Genomic DNA, 20,369 nt, shown 5'->3' with positions numbered 1-20,369 from the left:
CAGTAAAAAGTAACGTTGGGACAGTTAAGCTAGCAACTCACTGGCCCGTTCGGGCCACTGCAATTTATTGATTGAAAAAAAAAATTGCATTGTAAAAGTTAACATCCTTCATATGTTTTGCTATCTGCTAAATGCATAAATAATTTTGCAGCTCGTGGGGCGCACAGTTGGCAAATCAAAAGTTGAGTAGTGAGTGACGAGTGGTTGTCAAATTGTAATTCTCTAATCTCGATACATTTTTTTACAACTGGCGCGAGACTGTCGCGAGACAATAAAGTGAAGATGACAGCAAAGTAGAGCTTTTTTTTTTTTTTATTGCTCGAAATCTACAAAGTATACAGATAATGGTACACAGGTCAGTATACAAGTGTATAAACAACTGAAATAAAAAAAAATAAAAAGATTGCCAGGGGTATTACAAAAGCATATTAAATGAGGTCCATATATTAAACGTTCTTAAGGCCTTTTTGTTGTGAGATTTAGAAAGTAAAGACATGTAATTTGCAAACTCACAAAGGAAAAGTATAAAATACGGTTTCTTATTGCTGTATTGTGATATTCTGAATTTACATTTGTGAATGTGAAATTTTGCCATTAAGATCAATAAACTTATTACAAAGTATTCATTTTTTTCTCTCTGATTTTTGTGGAAACAAAATATCACATTTTCCCACATTAAAACAAAATCATTACAGATATGATCAACTATAAATCTGCTGAAGTTTTGCCAGAATGCTTAGGTGTGTAAGCAATGCCAGAAGAGGTGCAGGACAGTCTCAGAGTGATCTTTGCAGAAGCAACATTTCACATTTATGTCTCTTTTATACTTAACCATATAATGATTAGCAGGGTAGTATCTGTGTAAATTCTAAATGAAACCTCCTTCACCTTGTTCAGAATAAGGTACTTGTGAGGAACCATCCAGACTTTTCTCCAATCAACATTATCAACCAATTGGTTCCAATATGAGATGACATGTGGAACAGACACAATGTCTTTCTGAAACAAAGCACGTATGTCCTTACTAATGTGAGGATGTTGAGAGAAACAACGTCCTCACATTGCGGCTGTGGCTCAGGGGGTAGAGAGGGTTGTCTGTTAATCGCAAGGTTGGCGGTTCGATCCCCGACTCCTCCTAGGTCATGTGCTGAAGTATCCTTGAGCAAGACTCTGAACCCCAAGTTGCTCCCGATTGGCAGGCCGGCGCCTTGCATGGTAGCTCGCTGCCGTCGGTATGTGTGAGTGAGAGTATGAATGGGTGAATGAGAGGCAAACATTGTAAAGCGCTTTGAGTGCCGCTAAGGTAGAAAAGCGCTATATAAATGCAGTCCATTTACCATTTAAACACACTTTTCCAACTGGCGAATCTGCTGAATCGGGAAGGGAGGCAAAAGTATGTAGAGGTCAGACTGCATTTCTAAAAAGCATTATTACGCCTGATGGAATGGCATCAAATACTATAGCAAAGTCTCTTGGCGTAACTGGAATATTTTATGTTGATAAAAACTTTCCATAAGAGAACAAGTGCCCCTCTTCATCAAACAGCTGGTTCACCAGCAGAATCTGACTTTCTACCCATCTCTCAAAAAAAAGTGATTTGTTTTTGTATACCATATCTCTATTGTTCCAGATAAGGTACCTGTGTGGTGAGAAATTGTGCTTGTATATCAGAGACCATGCTAAGCAAAGTAGAGCTACGAGCTCAAACGGAAGAAACCTTTTTAAGGAACGAAGATGCACTGTGTCGTCTGTCGTATGTTCCCATCTAAAGCGGACAAAAGTGGATCTTTTTACACAGGCACCGACAATTTTCGAAAACAATCCCTGACCAGCCATGCTAGCAGACAGCATACTATGGCGGACCAAACCTGCCATATTCACAAATGAATGAATGAATAAATAAATGTCCACATCCATGCATTTAGACAGAAATAAATGAATACATGTATTAATTAATGCACAATTGTCAATCAATAGTTACTTGTAATTTACATTTATTTATGTATTTATTTGTATTCATTTATTTATTCATTGTTACTTATAATTTACATTTCTTTGTGTATTTCTTTGTGTATTTCTTTGTGTATTTCTTTGTGTATTTCTTTGTGTATTTCTTTATTCACTCATTTATTCATTCATTTATTCACTAATTTATTCATTCATTTGTTCATTCATTTATTCATTCATTCATTCATTCATTCATTGTTCCCAATATGCTAATGAGAGGAGGCCAGTAGGCGTGGAAACTGACGTTCAGACATTGCAATCAATCCATAGCCATAGATTCAATCTAGCTAACTAGTGCAAGCACTTTCGCATTTTTCAACCTGAATTCAACGATCATGGGCATTGGAATCTTCTGCTGAACGGCTAGTGACATTGTGAGATGGAAGAAAGACGGTCGATAGCAGAGTTGCTCCGTGAGGCTGCAGACCGTTTGGAGAAATGTATGTACACAACAATACTGTATTCAATAGATCGATAGTAAGCACGCGAAGCTATACTTACGTTGCAAATCTTAATTGGGTGTCCTCACGCCTTCGGCGAGCACAACCATTGTTCTCTCACATATATATTTATTTATTATTTATTTTCGCCCCCCTAAGGATCAGTCAATATTTGGACTACATAGACAACGCCTGTGTCAAAATGTTTGTCTTGGTCTCGATTGCGTTGCTTGTATTTTTATGTACGTTCCGTTGCACGGTTTAGGAGGTTACAACGTTTTTGTGGCAAAAAAGTGCCTTTAGTCGACGAAGGGTACTCAGTGCTATCTACGTCACCACGTCAGCACACGTTAGCAACGACGCATGGATTGATGTGCTGTTGCACAGCGAGTATCGTATCGTGCCGTGGTGTACTACTACTAGCAGCATCATACATGTACATTTAAGCAAATCAAGACTTGCATGTACAGTAAGTAATGTCACATTAAAGAATGTATGTAAAGTTTTAACTCAAGCTTGTGTGGTGCGTCGCTGGCTTCAGTGCCACAGCCTAAACTTTATGTCAAAAGAAACATTCTCATTTCCGGCGCTTTCAAACAATCCCCTCACTCAGTGAAGTTTGGCTAGCCACCGCAACTACCTTGCTCATAGCAAACTTCTTTTGAATTAGCCATTTCTCCCTAAATAGATGTAAAGCTTATTTACGTTTTTGGGGGCATATTTTCAGTTAGCAGATGGTACTGTTTGAATCGCGACTCCATCTGAAATACTGCCGGTGACAACATTGTTACAGTAGCTTGTTTCAAAGGGGGTTCGCTTGTTTCAAGGGGGGTTCTTGAGTAGGCTAAATGCTTGAAAATATCACTAGATGGGAAAAAACTTAAGGGGACGGACCCACCTGCAACCGACGCAAGCGAGCACACCCTACAATTTCCACAGAAATGGTACCCTCTCTAATTATTTCTGTACGTGTAGCAGGTACTGCCGAAATCGTACCGCCACCATCGTCTCACGTGCCCCCACACGATGGTAAATTCACTAGCCTAGCTTGTCAGTTTGTTTGGGGTTACTTCTGCATAAATGTACGTTCATGTGGTAACATCACAACCACCTTTGGCTGTCTAGATTAGTGATACAAACATTAGCCAAGTAACTGCACAGAAATACCCAACAATAAATCTTCCCTTTGAAATTTAGCATCAACAATGAAGTTTTGCAAGTGGCATACAATTCGTTCCATTATTTATTCATATTATTTCTATGTGATTTCTATTGTGTGTCACAACAGCAAGTTCAAGCATACCATCATCCACATCTTCATATTTTGCTGCACCTAGACACCCAGTTGATTATAAGTTAATATTTACTGGAGGGATTCTTTAACCCTTAAGTAATTGATAAGGCAATGCTCAGTAGGTCCAACGTTGTGTTTTTTTTTTTTTTCATTAAGCTGAAGTGGCACGGCTGTTTAGCCCCTACCGAGGCCAAACTACACAACGTCAAACTTCCAGAACTTCAAGAAGTACATCTCTTACATACACACACAAGTTCTGCAGTCTTGGAGAAAAAACCCCACATGCTTGGTTCCAAGCAAAGCAGAAAAGGATAACCTTTCCAGGGCAGGGCTGGGCGAGAAGCGTCTTACCTTTCAAGGTATATTGTGTTCAACCAAATTTAGGTTGTTAGATAGTCTAACTATGCCAGACGTCAAAGCCCTTTGAAATTGGTAGTGTGAATTGGGAAGTGTGAATATTATTGATTTAGTCACTATTACACTATACTATTTACTTTCACATACACTTCCCGCACCACTGAACCTTTTAAGTTGTGAATCAATTCTTGTGATGCAGAAATGTCAGTGTATAACTGATAATGTTACTATTTTTCTACCTATTTCTTGTAGGTAATCACACCAGCACAGATGAGTTGATGGAATTTCTTGTATGATCATTTCCTAAATTGAGAAGTGCTGGAGGATTTTAATTACTCAGAATTTCTGGAATGACACGAAGCCGGCAGCTTCTGTTAATACTGTGTGCAAATAAAGGCTACAATATAAAATTCCTCAAAGACCCACGGACCCAGATTGGCAATGCCACCATTTTTATCCGCCCACTTCAAAGGAACTTAAATCTAGACCATGTAAGCATTCACTAACCTTTCTGCTGTATAAATCAGCATTAAAATGTATATTGTTTTTATTATTATGCATCTAGGCATTTGCCTACTTAGTTTGCTACAATCACATATAGTGCAGTGAAAGACTGTTTTTAGGTATGGTCTGCTAATTATATAGGAAGCATTGGTTTTAATGTAACATTAATCCTGGGTTTTCTTTTGTTTGAATGTAATGATCGAAATTAATAGGAGTCCAGAAATGAGGCTGAGCTTGGCAGAGAAACTGGACTGGCTGGACCTCCTCAGCTGTGTGTATGCTGCGGACAGGAATTTCCTTTTGTAGAGATAAAAATGCACAGTGAATCTTGCATTAGGTACTGGTCTGTCATTTGTCTATTCTTACAGTACATGGTTTAGTTTTGAAAATTGAAAGTGTAACATTTTCCTTTTTATTGTTAAAAGGATTTTGAATTCTGTGACTTTTGGGGTGGGATTTATAAAAAATATATATGAATAGGAATATTTAACAAGTTGTTTGTTAGGGCTTCTGAGGTGTCAGCGAGTGGTTCAGATAGTAGGTCTGAGGCGTCAGCGAGTGCTTCAGATAGTAGACTACACAGACAGGCAGTCAAGTATAATCCAGGATTTGGCACAGGAAACCATGTGTCATCCAGGGAAACTGAAGCGGTGACTGAGATCATTGATGTAAATGCTGTTAAGGAGTCAGGTATTTTAAATAGTTGTATCATACATTTGATTAAGTAAAACAGATTTTTAAAGGGGATGATTAGCTAATCGCAATATTGAATTGCTATTTTTGCATTTACAGGGTGGAAAATGGAATCGGATACACTTAAAGCTGCAACAAGTTTCAGAGAGCACATAATCAGTACCCACGAAACAGGAAAGCCTCTGAGACTTCACATGGATGTGAGAGACACAGAAGAGGACAGGGAAAGGTCCATCTTGACTTTTTACAAGAACCGTAACACAGAATGGGCTTGTCCACTCCAGTGCTCACTTGATGGTAAAGTCTACAGTTTTGATTCTCTGAATAAAATGTGCCTGTTTGATAGATAAACAATGGGGTTTGAATTGTTCGTGCAATGTTGATAGGTGATCCTGCTGTGGGCGAAGGAGTGACAAGACATTTCCTCACAACTATAATGTCCAAACTTCAGCATGGATTTCAACAAAATCTTGGTGAATGTTTGAAATACAGTCCTCACACACTTTTCCTTTATTAGATATTTTCTAATATTTCTACATAACTTTTTCTCAAATATACTTTTTCTCTAAGTTCCTGGAGGTACACTGCTGTTTGAAGATGAAGAAGATCATCTAGTCCCATCATCATCTTCGTTCCTTTTAGAGAGTGACCTCTTTGTTGTGGCGGGACGCATGAAATGCCACTCGTTCCTCCACGGTGGACCATGTCTCACTGGATTGAGTCCTGCAATTATACATGTGTTGTTTGGAGGATCACCAGAAACATCCACAATAGACATCAAGGACTGTGCTGACACTGATGTCCGAGAGGCCATTCAACTGGTGAATTCTTAAGCCATATCCTAGGGCCTAGGGGGTTTTGAAAAAATGTATTGCTATATTTGCTAGTACATGTACCACAGTTCTGTTGACGTAAGTTATTTTTCTTCATTGTGGACCTTAAGTTGGAAGGCCCTGCTTTCCTGACAGAACAGGAGAAGACCACTATTACAAAATTTGCTGTATCCTGGGATCTGCCAGGAGTGACCCAAGATAACAGGAAATGGCTCATGGAAAAGATGGTCCTCCATGCTGTGAGTCTAATCTTCGTTCACAGTGGCACTAATAAGTACCTGCAGTTGTAATGAAGTAAAAGTTATTATTAGAGATTGACATTTATACCAAAACTAAAAATTGTATTCACTGGAAGTATTCGTTCGAACCATAGTTAATCCCTAGTTTATATGTATTTGACAGGTCTTTGGAAGACCTGTCAAACAATTAAAGCAACTGCGGTCTGGTTTGAAAGAAACTCTCGTCTGGCCTCTGCTAACAGAGGAGAGACAGCATTCCCCTGCTTTTCCCCAGAAGCTCCGTTACACTGAGCACTCCAATGGTATGTGTACCTCCCTTCATTTTAGGACTTTTGTCTAAGTATACTAAGTGAGGATTATTTTACTTTCATCACAGCTCTAGTATTATATTTTATGTTGAATATTTATGGTCATAGTCTGGCCTGGTCTAGTGTAGTAATATGGAAATCTTTTTCAAGATGATTTTAGAACAAATAACCTGGCCCTCACTGAAAGACACTGAAGATGGTGACGAGGATGTCTCTCTGGAAGATCTCTGCTGGATCACCAGCTTCCTCCGTGACTACATAGAGAATGGTATGCTTTATTACTATAAATAATTCATAAAAGGAGCAATCATTTGTTATGTTTTGATAACAAATTATTATTTTTAGCCTCTCCAAAATCCCTAGAACAGCTCCTCAAATTTTGGACCGGATGGGAAGTACCTCCAAAATCCCTAGATCTTGAAGTTGTGAGTCAAGCTGGCCTTCCAAAACATTGACATGCTTCTGTCTTCTGAAGTTGCCCAACCATTATTTGGAATATAAAACATTTAAAGCAGACCATGGTAACTAGTGTGACAGATGTTGGCTTTGGGCTTAATTAGAAAAAACATTACAGCTGTTTCTAAGAGAACAAAACCTTATTTCACATAAAAAGTTTGTTTTACATCTGGTTTATTAATAAGTGCATTTTGGCTATACAGATGCCTTTATTCTCTGTAAGTTAATGGATGCTTTAATGTATAAGCAGTGTTCTAATTGTTGCAACTTTACAGCACTAGTAGATCAGTCAAGTATTACAAAAAGGATCATACATTTCAATAGATCTGATTATGTAATGTCAATATTGACAGCGTGTTTGAAAAAAATGCAATAACTGTTACTGTATCTGACACTTGTCAGATACAGTAGTCTGGAATTCAATGTCAAGTTTTGTATTCTGCATTTCTGGATTCCAGGGGCCTCATGTATAAAGGATTGCGCAGCTTTCATACCAGAAGATGGCGTACGGCCAAAACTCGAAAAGTACCTACGCACAGAAATATTCACATGTATAAAACCGGTAGTACGCCAGGTCCTACGCACCTTTCCTTTATAAATCACAATCAAAGTGAGATTGACCGCACGTGAACGAGCCACTGACCCCGCCTTTCCTCCTCCCATAAATGAATATGCAGATGGACTATAAATGCACTCCTGAGGTAATTTCGTTGTCTGAATTACCGTATTTCTTCGAATAAACGCCAACCTTGAATAAACGCCGCACCAAAAATGAACGTTATTTAATAAACGCCTCAGCGTTTATTTGAAGAAATACAGTGACTGTGAGATCGAGGTTCTGACAACAGAGGTGGAGGCGAGAAAATGTGTCCTGTTTGTCGGCCTGTCATCAGGTATTAGTGACAAAAGAAAGTCGGCGGAGTGGAAAACCCCTTTCTTGTTTTTAACCTGTAGCACTTTGAGACTTAGCTAAATGTAAAGTGCATTACAAATAAAATCATTATTATTATTATTATAGGGCCATAAATGATGTGGGTTCAGAGAACCGGACCATGGCAGAAATGAAGAAGAAATGGTCCGACTGGTCAAACTTTAAATGAAGAAACGAGTGGTGGCGCATCGTAACAGCATGGCAGCTATAGGGTTAGCGTGACATGCATTTCCTGAGTGATTTTGTCGTTTGTTTGACACCCTCAAGTTTAACATGTTATTAAGTGGTGGCGGATTAAACAGAAAGCTATATAGCATTTCTGTTTTGGGTTTTGGCATTTTGATGTGATCATCCACATTAATGATCAAACTTTTATTTTTATGTTTTTTGAATAGTCAACGTCATAAACATAGTTGTGGAAACTTTATTTTGTAATGTTTGGTGCGATTCGGCACTTTTCAGTTAGAATTCGCCACGTTACAAAGCCAGACAAGACTTTGCGGACGGTCCGCACATTCTCACGTCTGCTCAAAACTTTCCGTGACGGCCCGCACATTCTCACGTCAAGTAAATCTTTATACATCACAAAGTGTGCGTGAAAACCAGCGTACGCAAGCTTTTTGTGCGTATGCAACGTTTATACATGAGGCCCCAGATCTTTTTACGGACAAGGTATATACCTATGTTGCCTAGTTAAGAATTTCAGACAACATGGCCACAGATTGTGTGTATACATCCAACACATTGGAGAAAGAGCCTTCTGGGTTTGGCAGCCTCCCAACTTCCTGTTCAGTCAGTGGGCGTCGAAGTTCCACTTAAGGTATAATGACACCTTGACAACGAGGCCTGAATGGACCTGCCCAGTCGATGCCATACTCTACATCGACCTAATAGAAAGATTTTAATCACTTAATTAAAGGAGACATGACATGCTGTTTTTGGATGCTTTTATATAGGCCTTAGTGGTCCCCTAATAGTGTAACAGGAGTCTCTTTCCCGAAATTCAGCCTTGGTGCAGAATTACAGCCACTACTAGCAGTCCCACAAGGAGCTTTCCTCAGAACGCGCTGTTTTGGTGTCTGTAGCTTTAAATGCTAATGAGGAGCGGAGGGGCGGCACCATGCGCTAATGTTTACAATGGATGTATCGCAATGGCTGTAGCCCCGTTGCTGTAAGATGCCTCGAATTTGCCCATTCTCATCTGATAACCCTGGTTTGCAGAGGTACACACTCAGTCATTTCAATGAGGGGAAAGGCGGATATCGTGCGCGCCATAACACCAACAGCAGAACGGTTATCCAAATAACAAATAAGTGTACAGCCACATTCTAAGGGTAGCAAGCTAGGTAACCATATACAGTAAAGCTACAAAATGATATAGCGTTAGTTAACTTACTTGTCCGAGGGTAGTAGCTGGACAAAGGAGAGTTAGTACTGATCCAGAATTTAATTTCAGCAAGGCCAGTTTTGTATTAGCTCAAGTTGAGGAAACAGTCGTGGCTTTGGCGCAGACATACAATACAAATGCGCCTACAACAGAAGTTGTGTAGGCGCATTTCCAGAGAAAATAAAATTAAGACACTGGGGGCCTCATGTACGTACATGAGGCAAACGTAGCGTTATTAGCGCCATGGCCAACCCGCAGATTGCGCACTCTGTGATACTTCAGTTTACGTCGTATTTACGAAATCTGCAGGTCATCAGGTAATCAGCGCCTTTCTCCGCCCACTATACCGTACATTGCGAGCATTTAAACGAGCAATTGAATGGGCCTCCTTTTTCTCCATCATGGATCAGCCACCAATGTCAAAACAGCAATGACTGTTTGAAGTGATCCTGATGCCAATATTTGTAATGTAGCGAAGAGTTTAACAACTGCTGGAATGGAATGTGAACGCTGAGTCGGAGATTCTATGTAATCTTTGATTTCTTCCAGTAACTGTAATATTGCATGGCTGCTTAATCTGTAACGGGTAATGATTTCGTGTTCACTCAACTCAAAAAGTGTGATCCTTGTGGCAAAAATTATTTTGCCTATGTCTTCGTCTTGCTCGGATTACAGCTGCCATTTCACTAGGAGGCATATGCGCATCCTGGTTTACGCCTGCTTTTAACAGTCGGAGACTTTTCACCAGCGGGTTTTGTACATACCGCGGAATACATAATTAGGCGCACTTTACGCATCCCCCCCATCTCTTTATGGGAAACTCCCACTTTCGCCTTGACCCTCCCGTGAATGCATATGCATGACACGGAAAAGCGCAATTTGCCATTTTCAGTTCCCGCAACAGGCAGTCTGCGCTTTTGCCTCAGTGCGGCATGTTTGTACATACCTCGCCATGCTTTTACGCGCAAATTGCGAAACAAATACGCCTGAAGTGGGCGCAAAAGCGTTAGCACATGAGGCCCTGGGTCTTCAGAGGCTCGGATGAAGGAACTGTAAAAATATTTTTGTTTTCCTTTGTACATCCAAACTGAGCAAATGTAATGCTTCGTTCGTTTGCAAGCCATGATGTCTCTCGAGGATAAAAACACTTGCAGGTCGTAGCTCAGTTTCTTATGGGCGGGCCAGATTATCTGGGCGGGCAAAGCAGAGAGAGGGGAGGTAACCTTCTTCCTTGTGACGTAACAAAGAGGAGATTTTCAAACAGAGCAATTGAGCTTTCATTTTCTGAAAGGCGGAGAAGAACACCCAGGGCTTGGTTTACACCGATCGAAAATTCTAGTCACTGGGGGACCAAAGGCAGGCTAGGGGAACTCATATTAATGTTAAATAACCTCCTAAAGTAAAGTTTTTATGTCATGTCACATTTAAATGTGGAGTTAGACCGTTGAACAGTTTCTATTCCGTTTTCAGCTCAGGTTTTGTATAGTCAGAGCCAAAACCTACAAAAACTACGTTACAACGACCTATCTACGTCAGATCACAGACGGATGCATTCTGTTACACAGCTGGTACGATGCAAAGACAAAGAAATTAACATAAAACACTCAGAGACAGCAGGTAGGTCTGTTCTGATATCTGCAATTGATTTAGCTAGTGTTGCTGTTGTTGCTAAATTTAATACATTTGAGGAGGCGGAGCTTCAGCTCCTTCAGGCGACACGCCCCCCCCCCCCCAGTCTCAAGCAGAGAAGACTGCTGATTTTCCCACAATTTCAAAGCCTAATTTAACATACTTGACGGTGTTTTTTTTTTCATTCGAAATTGTATGGGTAGTTAACAACACATTCTTCTGTGGTGTGATGAACTTAAAACTCGTTTTCAATTCCACTTTACAGGATCTTTAAACTTCAACAGAGTACCCGCCTTCAAGGAAGTTAACGCTTGTCAATGGAGCCATTCCAGACCATCTGTACATATTAAATGTACGAGGGTCTGGTTAGGACCAGGCTAACAGCGTGTTGCTTTTTTCCGGAATATGTGCTCAGATTGACCATAAACACGTTATAAAACTTATATCTGAAGTTTGGTGAATAGGACAACTTTTTTGGTTGCCGGGTGCCATGGTGGATCCTAGTATCGGAGCTCCACTAATGTTGGCTTTTATTAGTTATTACTTACTGTAAGTCACTCTGGATAAGAGTGTCTGCTAAATGACTAAATGTGAATAGTTCTCTTTTCATATATATATTTATTGAATGAAGGGTACATTGTTATACAGAATAAAATTAAGGTAAGAGCATTATCCTTCACATTTTCTGAGATTTTACAACAGGATACACGACAAAAGCCAACAGTCCCCAACCTCCCATATCAGACCCCCTCCAACCCACAACCCTCAGGAAAATAAAAATAAATAAAATAAAACACAATCATAAAAAAAAAATATTATACAAAATAAAGAAATAAAGGCCAGCACATAGGGGACAATTGAATCTTGACAGATAACATAATGTACAAGACTAGTTCAGGAAAAGAAGAGAAAAGTCGTGGACTCAAGTGCTAGAAGTTGCTCATTGGGCCTGTTTTTTCTCGCTGGCGGCTGTCCATTTGTCCAGCAGAGGTTGCCATGTTTTTTGGAAGCAGGGCTCAACATTAACATTTTTTGGCACTGGGTTTGCAACTTACTGGCCCCAAGACAATTTTTACTGGCCCGCCCTCCAAAGGTTGTAATTTATAATTGTTACAACAAAACCAAAGAGTTGTGTTATTCTGTTAACATGTTTAACCATTTATTAAACACATCCTGGATATAAAAAGAACAAAAATGAAATCACATTTCTAGTGATAAAAAATAAAAAGGTCAGCAAAACAATTGACTTTTAACCTCAAACATGACGTGCTCTCTTCCCTGCTGACAGCCATCTCTGCACAACTCATATTATAATCACACAATAAATAACGCAGAATGTTGATCTTAAAATGATACTAGCTACAACACAGAAAAAGTATTTAGCTCGCTGAAAAAAGTCTGTCACTGACGGTTTTCTGGACATTCTAAAGACAATCACCAACAACTGGCAACTTTAAAATGTTGGGATTTGTTGGAGTTTGTTGGGGCAGTGTGCAAGCTACTTTAGCCAACTCCTTCACCACTAACGGAGCGAGCTGGAAAATCAAACTTTTCCCGAACCCCGTGGGGAGGAGGACCACAACATCATGGCCACCAACAAAACTCAGCAAAGATTGGGCCTTATTCACCAATATCTTCCTAAGTTATTTCTTAAATTTGTTTCTGAAGAAAATTCCTCAGAGAAATCTACGTGTGATTCAAGACGTGTTCTTAAACAGCAGATTTGTTCGCAGGTGTGTTCTTAGAATGATGAATCCCAATATTTCGTAAATTGAAAGCTCGTGCCCCGTTGCTCCTATTTAGCATAGGTAAACGCCCCGTTAATTCCCTTAATTCCCATAAAAGGGCATGCGATGGCAGGGCCGTGTGCACACTCAGAGAAATTTCAAAAAGACGTGGTAAAAACGGTGGAGGCCTCAACAAAAGACAGAAACACTTAATTAATTCTGAAGTGGAGGTACAGCTGCTAGAAGTTAGCGACAAACGACACATTATATTTAGTAGCGTCAGCGGTGGATACAAAGCAGTAAATAAAACCGATGCATGGAATGCAATTGCTCATGCAGTGAACTCTGTATCTGGAGAAGGGCGCAGAACTGATCAAGTGAAAAATAAACGGTTTAACTTTAATCTGAATCGGACCAATCACAGCCAAGGGGTATCCGTAAAATGCGTCAGGAAAATCAGGAGGTGCACCTAGAGCTCTCCGAGGGGCTCGGAGAGGGCACGGAGAGGGAATTCCTCGTCGGAGAGGGCGTTCCCTGTGTCCGTCTCCGTAAAAACGGAGATTTATGGTGTATATATAAATACCGATATATGCTTCTGCGTTTTTCGAAAAACGGACACATGGGAACGCCCTCGTCTCCGTGGAACGCCCTCTACGAGCTCTCCGTCAGCCCTCGGAGAGCCCCGGAGAGCTCGACGTGCACCTCCTGAATTTTATAACTATGGTTAAAAAATCGTAATTTCGGAGAGCTACAGAGACCCCCTTGGCTGTGATTGGTCAGTATTAAGAACCACTTGCGTCAGGGGCGGGGTTACCGTGATAAACAGGACGAACAGAATCCTTTGACCGCCATTGCTGTAAGTTTTCACAATTCATATTTCAGCTAAACAGTACATGTAAATCAGCATCTGAATTAAAATGTGACGAGAAATGGGCAGTGTAGTTGCTGAAAATGTGCGTATTTTATTGATGAAACGACTAATTTGTACATTTGCTCCGACTTCTCGATAACCTAGGTAAATAAACACTCAACGACAACTTTCAAAAAACCGTTGCGCCACCTACTCTTCTGGTGGTGAAGTGTTTTCAGCACCCACAGCCTTCGGAGTACTATAAATTCAACCAATCCGTCCGACTCCGTCCGTCCGTCTGTCCGTAACGGAGTCGGAGAAGTATAATTCGGCCTTTAGTTTTTTCATTTTCACCTCACACTATTTTCAGTGAATTTCTGAAAGTTTTAAACTTCAATAGCTTTTTGGTCATGTGACCTATCGTCATCAAATTAGTTTCAGAGTGTTTATTGACTATGCATACATGTTGCACAGCCTTTAGTTTTTTCATTTTCACTTCAAACTGTTTTCAGTGAAGTTTTCAGTATTTCAAACTTCAATAGCTTTTTGGTCATGTGACGTATAAACCTCCAATCCCTTTCAGACAGTTCAATTACTATGCATACATGTTGCACAGCCTTTATTTTGTTCATTTTCATCTCACATTATTGTAGATGGATTTTGAATATTTCAAACTTCAATAGCTTTTTGGTCATGTGACCTATCACCATCAAATTAGTTTCAGTGTTCATTGACTATGCATACATGTTGCACAGCCTTTAGTTTTTTCATTTTTACCTCACACTTTTTTCAATGAATTGTTTAGTATTTCAAACTTCAATAGCTTTTTAGTCATGTGACCTATCACCATCAAATTAGTTTCAGTGTTCATTGACTATGCATACATGTTGCACAGCCTTTAGTTTTTTAATTTTCACCTCAAACTATTTTCTGTGAATTGTTTAGTATTTCAAACTTCAATAGCTTTTTGGTCATGTGACCTATCATCCTCAAATCCATTTCAGAGTGTTCATTGACTATGCATACATGTTGCACAGCCTTTAGTTTTTTCATTTTCAACTCACACAATTTTCAGTGATATGACAACACTTCCATCTTCTTCTCTTTACTTTGTTCAGGACAGGTGTAGTCATGCCAAGGCATACCTGATGGAACCATCTTTGACAAGAGTCACACTGGATCTAAAAAGTAATTACAATAATATTGATTTAAAGTATTAAAGTCCATGAATGACAACCTGTAACACACTAGCATAAGAAATGCCCTCAGATGATCTATATTTCTAATAACGACCTTGTGTCTTACTGCATGAATGCATGTCTTTAATTAATTAGTATTGGAGTCAGATGGCTGAGCGGTGAGGGAGTCGGGCTAGTAATCTGAAGGTTGCCAGTTCGATTCCTGGCCGTGTCAATTGACGTTGTGTCCTTGGGCAAGGCACTTCACCCTAGTTGCTTCGGGGGGAATGTCCCTGTACTTACTGTAAGTCGCTCTGGATAAGAGCGTCTGCTAAATGACTAAATGTTAATGTTAATTAGTATTGTCATAATTACATTCACACTAGTGTTACAATGAAATAGCTGACCCATATTGTATTTGGTCCACATCCAGGGGGCTTGTCTGTTCGGCACAGTGAACAGTCATTGTTTTCATCAAGGACTGGAACTAAATTATATATTTCTATATTCTAAACTATATTTCAAGCCAAAAGTTAATATTGAATTCAATCAGACGTAATCTCCAATTTAACTCTCCATACTCCAGAATGTCTGTTGCCATCTGGAATAAGGGCTTCTTCTTATCACGTTTTTATTTTACACCGGCCCAAAAGGTGCCTCAGCCAGCCGGGCATTTGCCCGGTATGACAAATTACCAGTCCAGGCCTATTTGACTTTACAGTTGGCCTTTGGGTTTTACCCCTTACTCCACTTCCTAGGAGTCGAAGGGTTTGGATATGTCACTGTCATTAACACAAATTGTGATTAGATGAGAGAAGGTCTCAGCCTCTAAATGGACATGTGCAAATGTACTTTGTTAGCAGTTAAATATGCCTTTGAAATATACAGGTCACATGACCAAAAACCTTTTGACGTTTCAAACATTCAGAAATTCATCTACAAAAGTGTGAGAGGAAAATCAGAATCAGATTTTGGTTTTATTCACCAAGAAGGTTTACACAAACACGAAATTTACTGTGGCCGGAAGGTGCAAACAATAAACATATATGGATTTTCAATCAAAAAGTATACAACTACTGTAGTCTAACTAATCCTAGGAAATAAAAATCAAAAAAATAAAACAATTTAAAATCTAAATGCTAAAGATATAAAAAATAATATAAGAAGAAAATGAATATGAATATGAATGGGCAATAGTGCAATAAGGTGGCTTGTGCGTAGTGCAATGATGGACTAATAATAGATCATAGTTAAATGTCAGTGGGAGTCCTTGGCCTTGTTGAAGAGGCCAGTAGAGGATGGAAAGAAACTGTTCTTGTGGCGTGAGGTTTTGGTCCTGATGGACCGCAGCCTTCTGCTGGAGGGGAGTAGCTGGAACAGAGTGTCCAGGGTGGGAGGAGTCGGCCACAATCTTCCTCACTCGCCTCAGGGTCCTCGAGGTGTGCAGGTCCTCGAGGGTAGGCATATTTCAGCCAATTACCTTCTCAGTAGGGCGGAAGATACGCTGCACTTGTCCTTGGCAGTGGCAGCAGCATACCAGATGGTGATGGAGGAGGTGAGGATGACTCAATGATGGCTGTGTAGAAGTGCACCATCTGTTGGTGTACAGGTAGAAGAGCAGAGGGGAAAGGACGCAGCCCTGAGGATGTTGGTGCTGATGGACCGGGAATCAGAGACGTGTGTTCCCAGCTTAACACACTGCTTCCTGTCAGACAGGAAGTCTGTGATCCACCTGCAGGTGGAATCAGGCACGTTCAGTTGGGAGAGCTTGTCCTGAAGCAGGGCGGGGATGATGGTGTTGAAGGCAGAGCTGAAGTCCACAAACAGGATCCTGGCGTAGGATGCTAGGGAGTTCAGGTGCTGTAGGGTGAAGTGGAGGGCCATGTTAACTGCGTCGTCCACAGACCTGTTGGCTCTGTAGGCAAACTGTAGGCAAACTGCAGGGGGTCCAGGAGGGGGTCTGTGATGGATTTGAGGTGTGCCAGCACCAGGCGCTAAAAATACTTCATTACCACAGAGGTCAAGGCAACGGGTCTGTAGTCATTATGTCCTGTTGGTCTGTTGGTTTTGGGCACAGGGATGATGGTGGATAACATCCTACCTGCCGAAATCCTCCCCTCCCCCCATATATTGGGACTATAAGATCTGACACCCCCCCAAATTATTTTGGTGGCTCCTCATGCCCTATAGAGTGTGCCATAAAAAGCTCTTGATACTAGTTGCATAAATGTAAAAGTGAGAAGGGGAGTAGGATTTTGGCAACACTGTTTTTCATACCTGCCGAAATCCTCACCCCCTCATATCTTGGGACTATAAGATCTGACACCCCACCAAATTATTTTGGTGGCTCCTCATGCCCTGTAGAGTGTGCCATAAAAAGCTCTTGATACTAGTTGCATAAATGTAAAAGTGAGAAGGGGAGTAGTATTTTGGCAACACTGTTTTTAATACCTGCCAAAATCCTCCCCCCCCTCATATCTTGGGATTATAAAATTTGACACACCCCAAAATTATTTTGGTGGCTCCTCATGCCCTGTAGAGTGTGCCATAAAAAGCTCTTGATACTAGTTGCATAAATGTAAAAGTGAGAAGGGGAGTAGGATTTTGGCAACACTGTTTTTCATACCTGCCGAAATCCTCACCCCCTCATATCTTGGGACTATAAGATCTGATACCCCACCAAATTATTTTGGTGGCTCCTCATGCCCTGTAGAGTGTGCCATAAAAATCTTTTGACACTAGTTGCATAAATGTAAAAGTTAGAAGGGGAGTAGTATTTTGGCAACACTGTTTTTAATACCTGCCAAAATCCTCCCCCCCCTCATATCTTGGGATTATAAAATTTGACACACCCCAAAATTATTTTGGTGGCTCCTCATTCCCTGTAGAGTGTGCCATAAAAAGCTCTTGATACTAGTTGCATACATGTAAAAGTTAGAAGGGGAGTAGGATTTTGCCAACACTTTTTCATACCTGACGAAATCCTCCCCCCCCCCCATATCTCGGGGCTATAAGATCTGACACACCCCAACCATGCGGGGATGTGGACAATCTGGATGGCGACACTAACTGGGTAATAGCTTGTCAACTGGTATTGAATACAATACTTTTTTTACTACTAGACACATTTATAATGAAGCATTGGTATTTCTTTGTATAAGTGGTAATGTTATTATAGGTGACAGTGACAGTTTTTGCCATTCCTAATGTTTGATCATTCATTATCATTCCACAAATTAATCTTAATGTTTATCCAAAATCTCAGGTTGGCTGTGACAGCTGCCTCAGAAGGTTCCATCACTGTTGTGCTAAAATCCAATTGAGAGGAATATGTCTGTGCTGCCTGCCGTAAACATGCCTGACCTGTTTTCATGATCAAGCCTCAGACTTGTTAAAACTCTTATTTAAATGATCACTTTCTTTTTTTCTACCTTTTGTTAAATATATCATTATAGTTTTTTGTTTAAAATAAATGTGATGGAACCAATCAAAATGTCATCATTTATTAGATGTTTTTCACTAGCCATTCACAAAGGGAAGGTCCAGGCTTGGCTTATCAGGTACTAAAACCAAACACTGTACATTGCAAGTTAGAAGACACAAACTAGGCTGTGGGAAGCAGGATCTATAAAATTGAAAAGTTGAATTCTGGTAGGAGAGACCTGTGAGCAGGGGCCTTTTTATATAGCCTACATTTGTAAAATAATGTAGCTATACTCATTTACCAGACGATTATATGACAATTAAAGATCCGGTAAAGTGGACATGGAAACGAGTTTTAAGTTTGCCACACCACAGAATAATGTGTTATTAACTACGCATCCAAATTCGAATGAAAAAATAACACCGACAAGTATGTTAAATTAGGCTTTGAAATCGTGAAAAAATCAGCAGTCATCTCTGCTTGAGACTGGGGGGGCGTGTCGCCTGAAGGAGCTGAAGCTCCGCCCCTCGCTGCCTAGTGCCTACCTCCGACCCAGATAATGGACAGTATGTCAAGCCGAACAAAACCGTATAGATTTAGGATTTATTTGTTCAATGAGTGAAACATACAGATGCATATAAATGAAATGTTCCCCTGAGCTGTAACAGTAAAAATGGACACCAGAGACAGCAGACAGTGAGCTCTCCAACTAGGCTACTTCTAACACATTAGCTACCATTTCACCAAAATACCATCAGTCTACACCGAGTAGCCTAATATCAATTTAGCGGTTTGCACTAACTCATAGCAGAGATACCTCTGGAAAAGTTATGTAGTATAATTATAACAAGCACACAGAACTGAGTGATGAACTGATGGCGGCGGTGGATGGTCCAGGTGCGACCGGAGGATGAACGGCCGGAGGGGCGATGCTCAGTACGGCTCCGCGCTGCAAGAGAAGCCGTGTGTTGGTGAACCCCGTCTGTCTCTGGTCCATGTTAAAACTGTCTGCCGTGAAATGGTCAGAGCAGAGGCGGCTGTTGGAGTTTATCCGAAGCTTTCCATGAGCGTGGCTCTTCACAAAATCTATCCACCTATTTTTCCTTTCATTATCAATAGGGAACTTAAATGGCGTTGCAGCGCAGCTGGAGTTCTTGCATCTAGGGAAGATGCAGTTGCAGGTGGTGGGAGATCCTGAAGCTAGCTAGCTAGCTGATGTAGGCTACAATAACAGTACAGCAGGAGGAGCCATTGAGTGATCTGACGTAGTTAGGGCGAAATGACGTAGCTAGGGCATTTTTTTTGACTCCGCCCATTAAAACCTGATCTGAAAACGGAAGAGAAACTGTTCTTCGGTTTAACTCCACATTTCAGTGTGACAAAGTTTTAGGCTTTGCCCATGCTTTCAGGAACTCATTTCACACGTATATAATGTACTTAAAAGCAAAACATGGAATTTACTTTACAGGATCTTTAATTGGCATATAGTGCAGCTCCAAAGTACGTCTATTTTCTTGAGACAATCATTCAGATTTTACGAGTAGCACGAAATACAAATCGTATAGGCTCTAAAGTGCAGCACAACATAACTTATATTTTGATGAAACATGAATTAAATAGCCTACTGAGTTTCCTCAACCTAGGCTTGTAAAAATCGCCTCGGTTCATCAAACTACAACTAGCAATACGCTAGGAAAGCAGTGCGCGTTCACGCGTAGGGGAGTGGGATTCTTCGGGGGAGTGAGAATTAGGTTCAACACCTGTTTTAGCGGCGCTAAACCCCGGCTAAATTAGCACAATACTGGGCGTCCAAATATCTGTTGATTAACGAACTTCCAACCAACTTCACCACGGGGTGTGCTTGCTTGCATCGGTTGCGGGTGGGTCCGTCCCCTTAAGTTTTTCCCTTCTAGTGATATTTTCAAGCATTTAACCTACTCATACTGCATTTGGCATAATTTATTAAGAACCCCCTTTAAAACAAGCTCAACCCCCTTTGAAACAAACTATTGTAACAACATTGTCACCAGCAGTATTTCAGATGGAATCGCGATTCAAACAGTACCATCTGCTAACTGAAAATATGCCCCAAAAAACGTAAATAACTTTGAC

General features: G+C 40.5%; 1 long non-coding RNA gene across 1 annotated transcript; it reads left to right on the top strand.

Moving 5' to 3' along the window:
* Nucleotides 1–6,545: 6,545 nt before the first annotated feature.
* LOC136957002 (uncharacterized) lies at nt 6,546–7,522 on the top strand. The gene is made up of 3 exons (XR_010878259.1): nt 6,546–6,669; nt 6,826–6,943; nt 7,021–7,522. It is a non-coding gene; the product is annotated as an uncharacterized lncRNA (long non-coding RNA).
* Nucleotides 7,523–20,369: the final 12,847 nt, after the last annotated feature.

Source organism: Osmerus mordax, chromosome 14 (assembly GCF_038355195.1).
Source record: "Osmerus mordax isolate fOsmMor3 chromosome 14, fOsmMor3.pri, whole genome shotgun sequence".
Taxonomy (NCBI): Eukaryota; Metazoa; Chordata; class Actinopteri; order Osmeriformes; family Osmeridae; genus Osmerus; species Osmerus mordax.
This window is presented reverse-complemented; position numbering and strand designations above follow the sequence as displayed.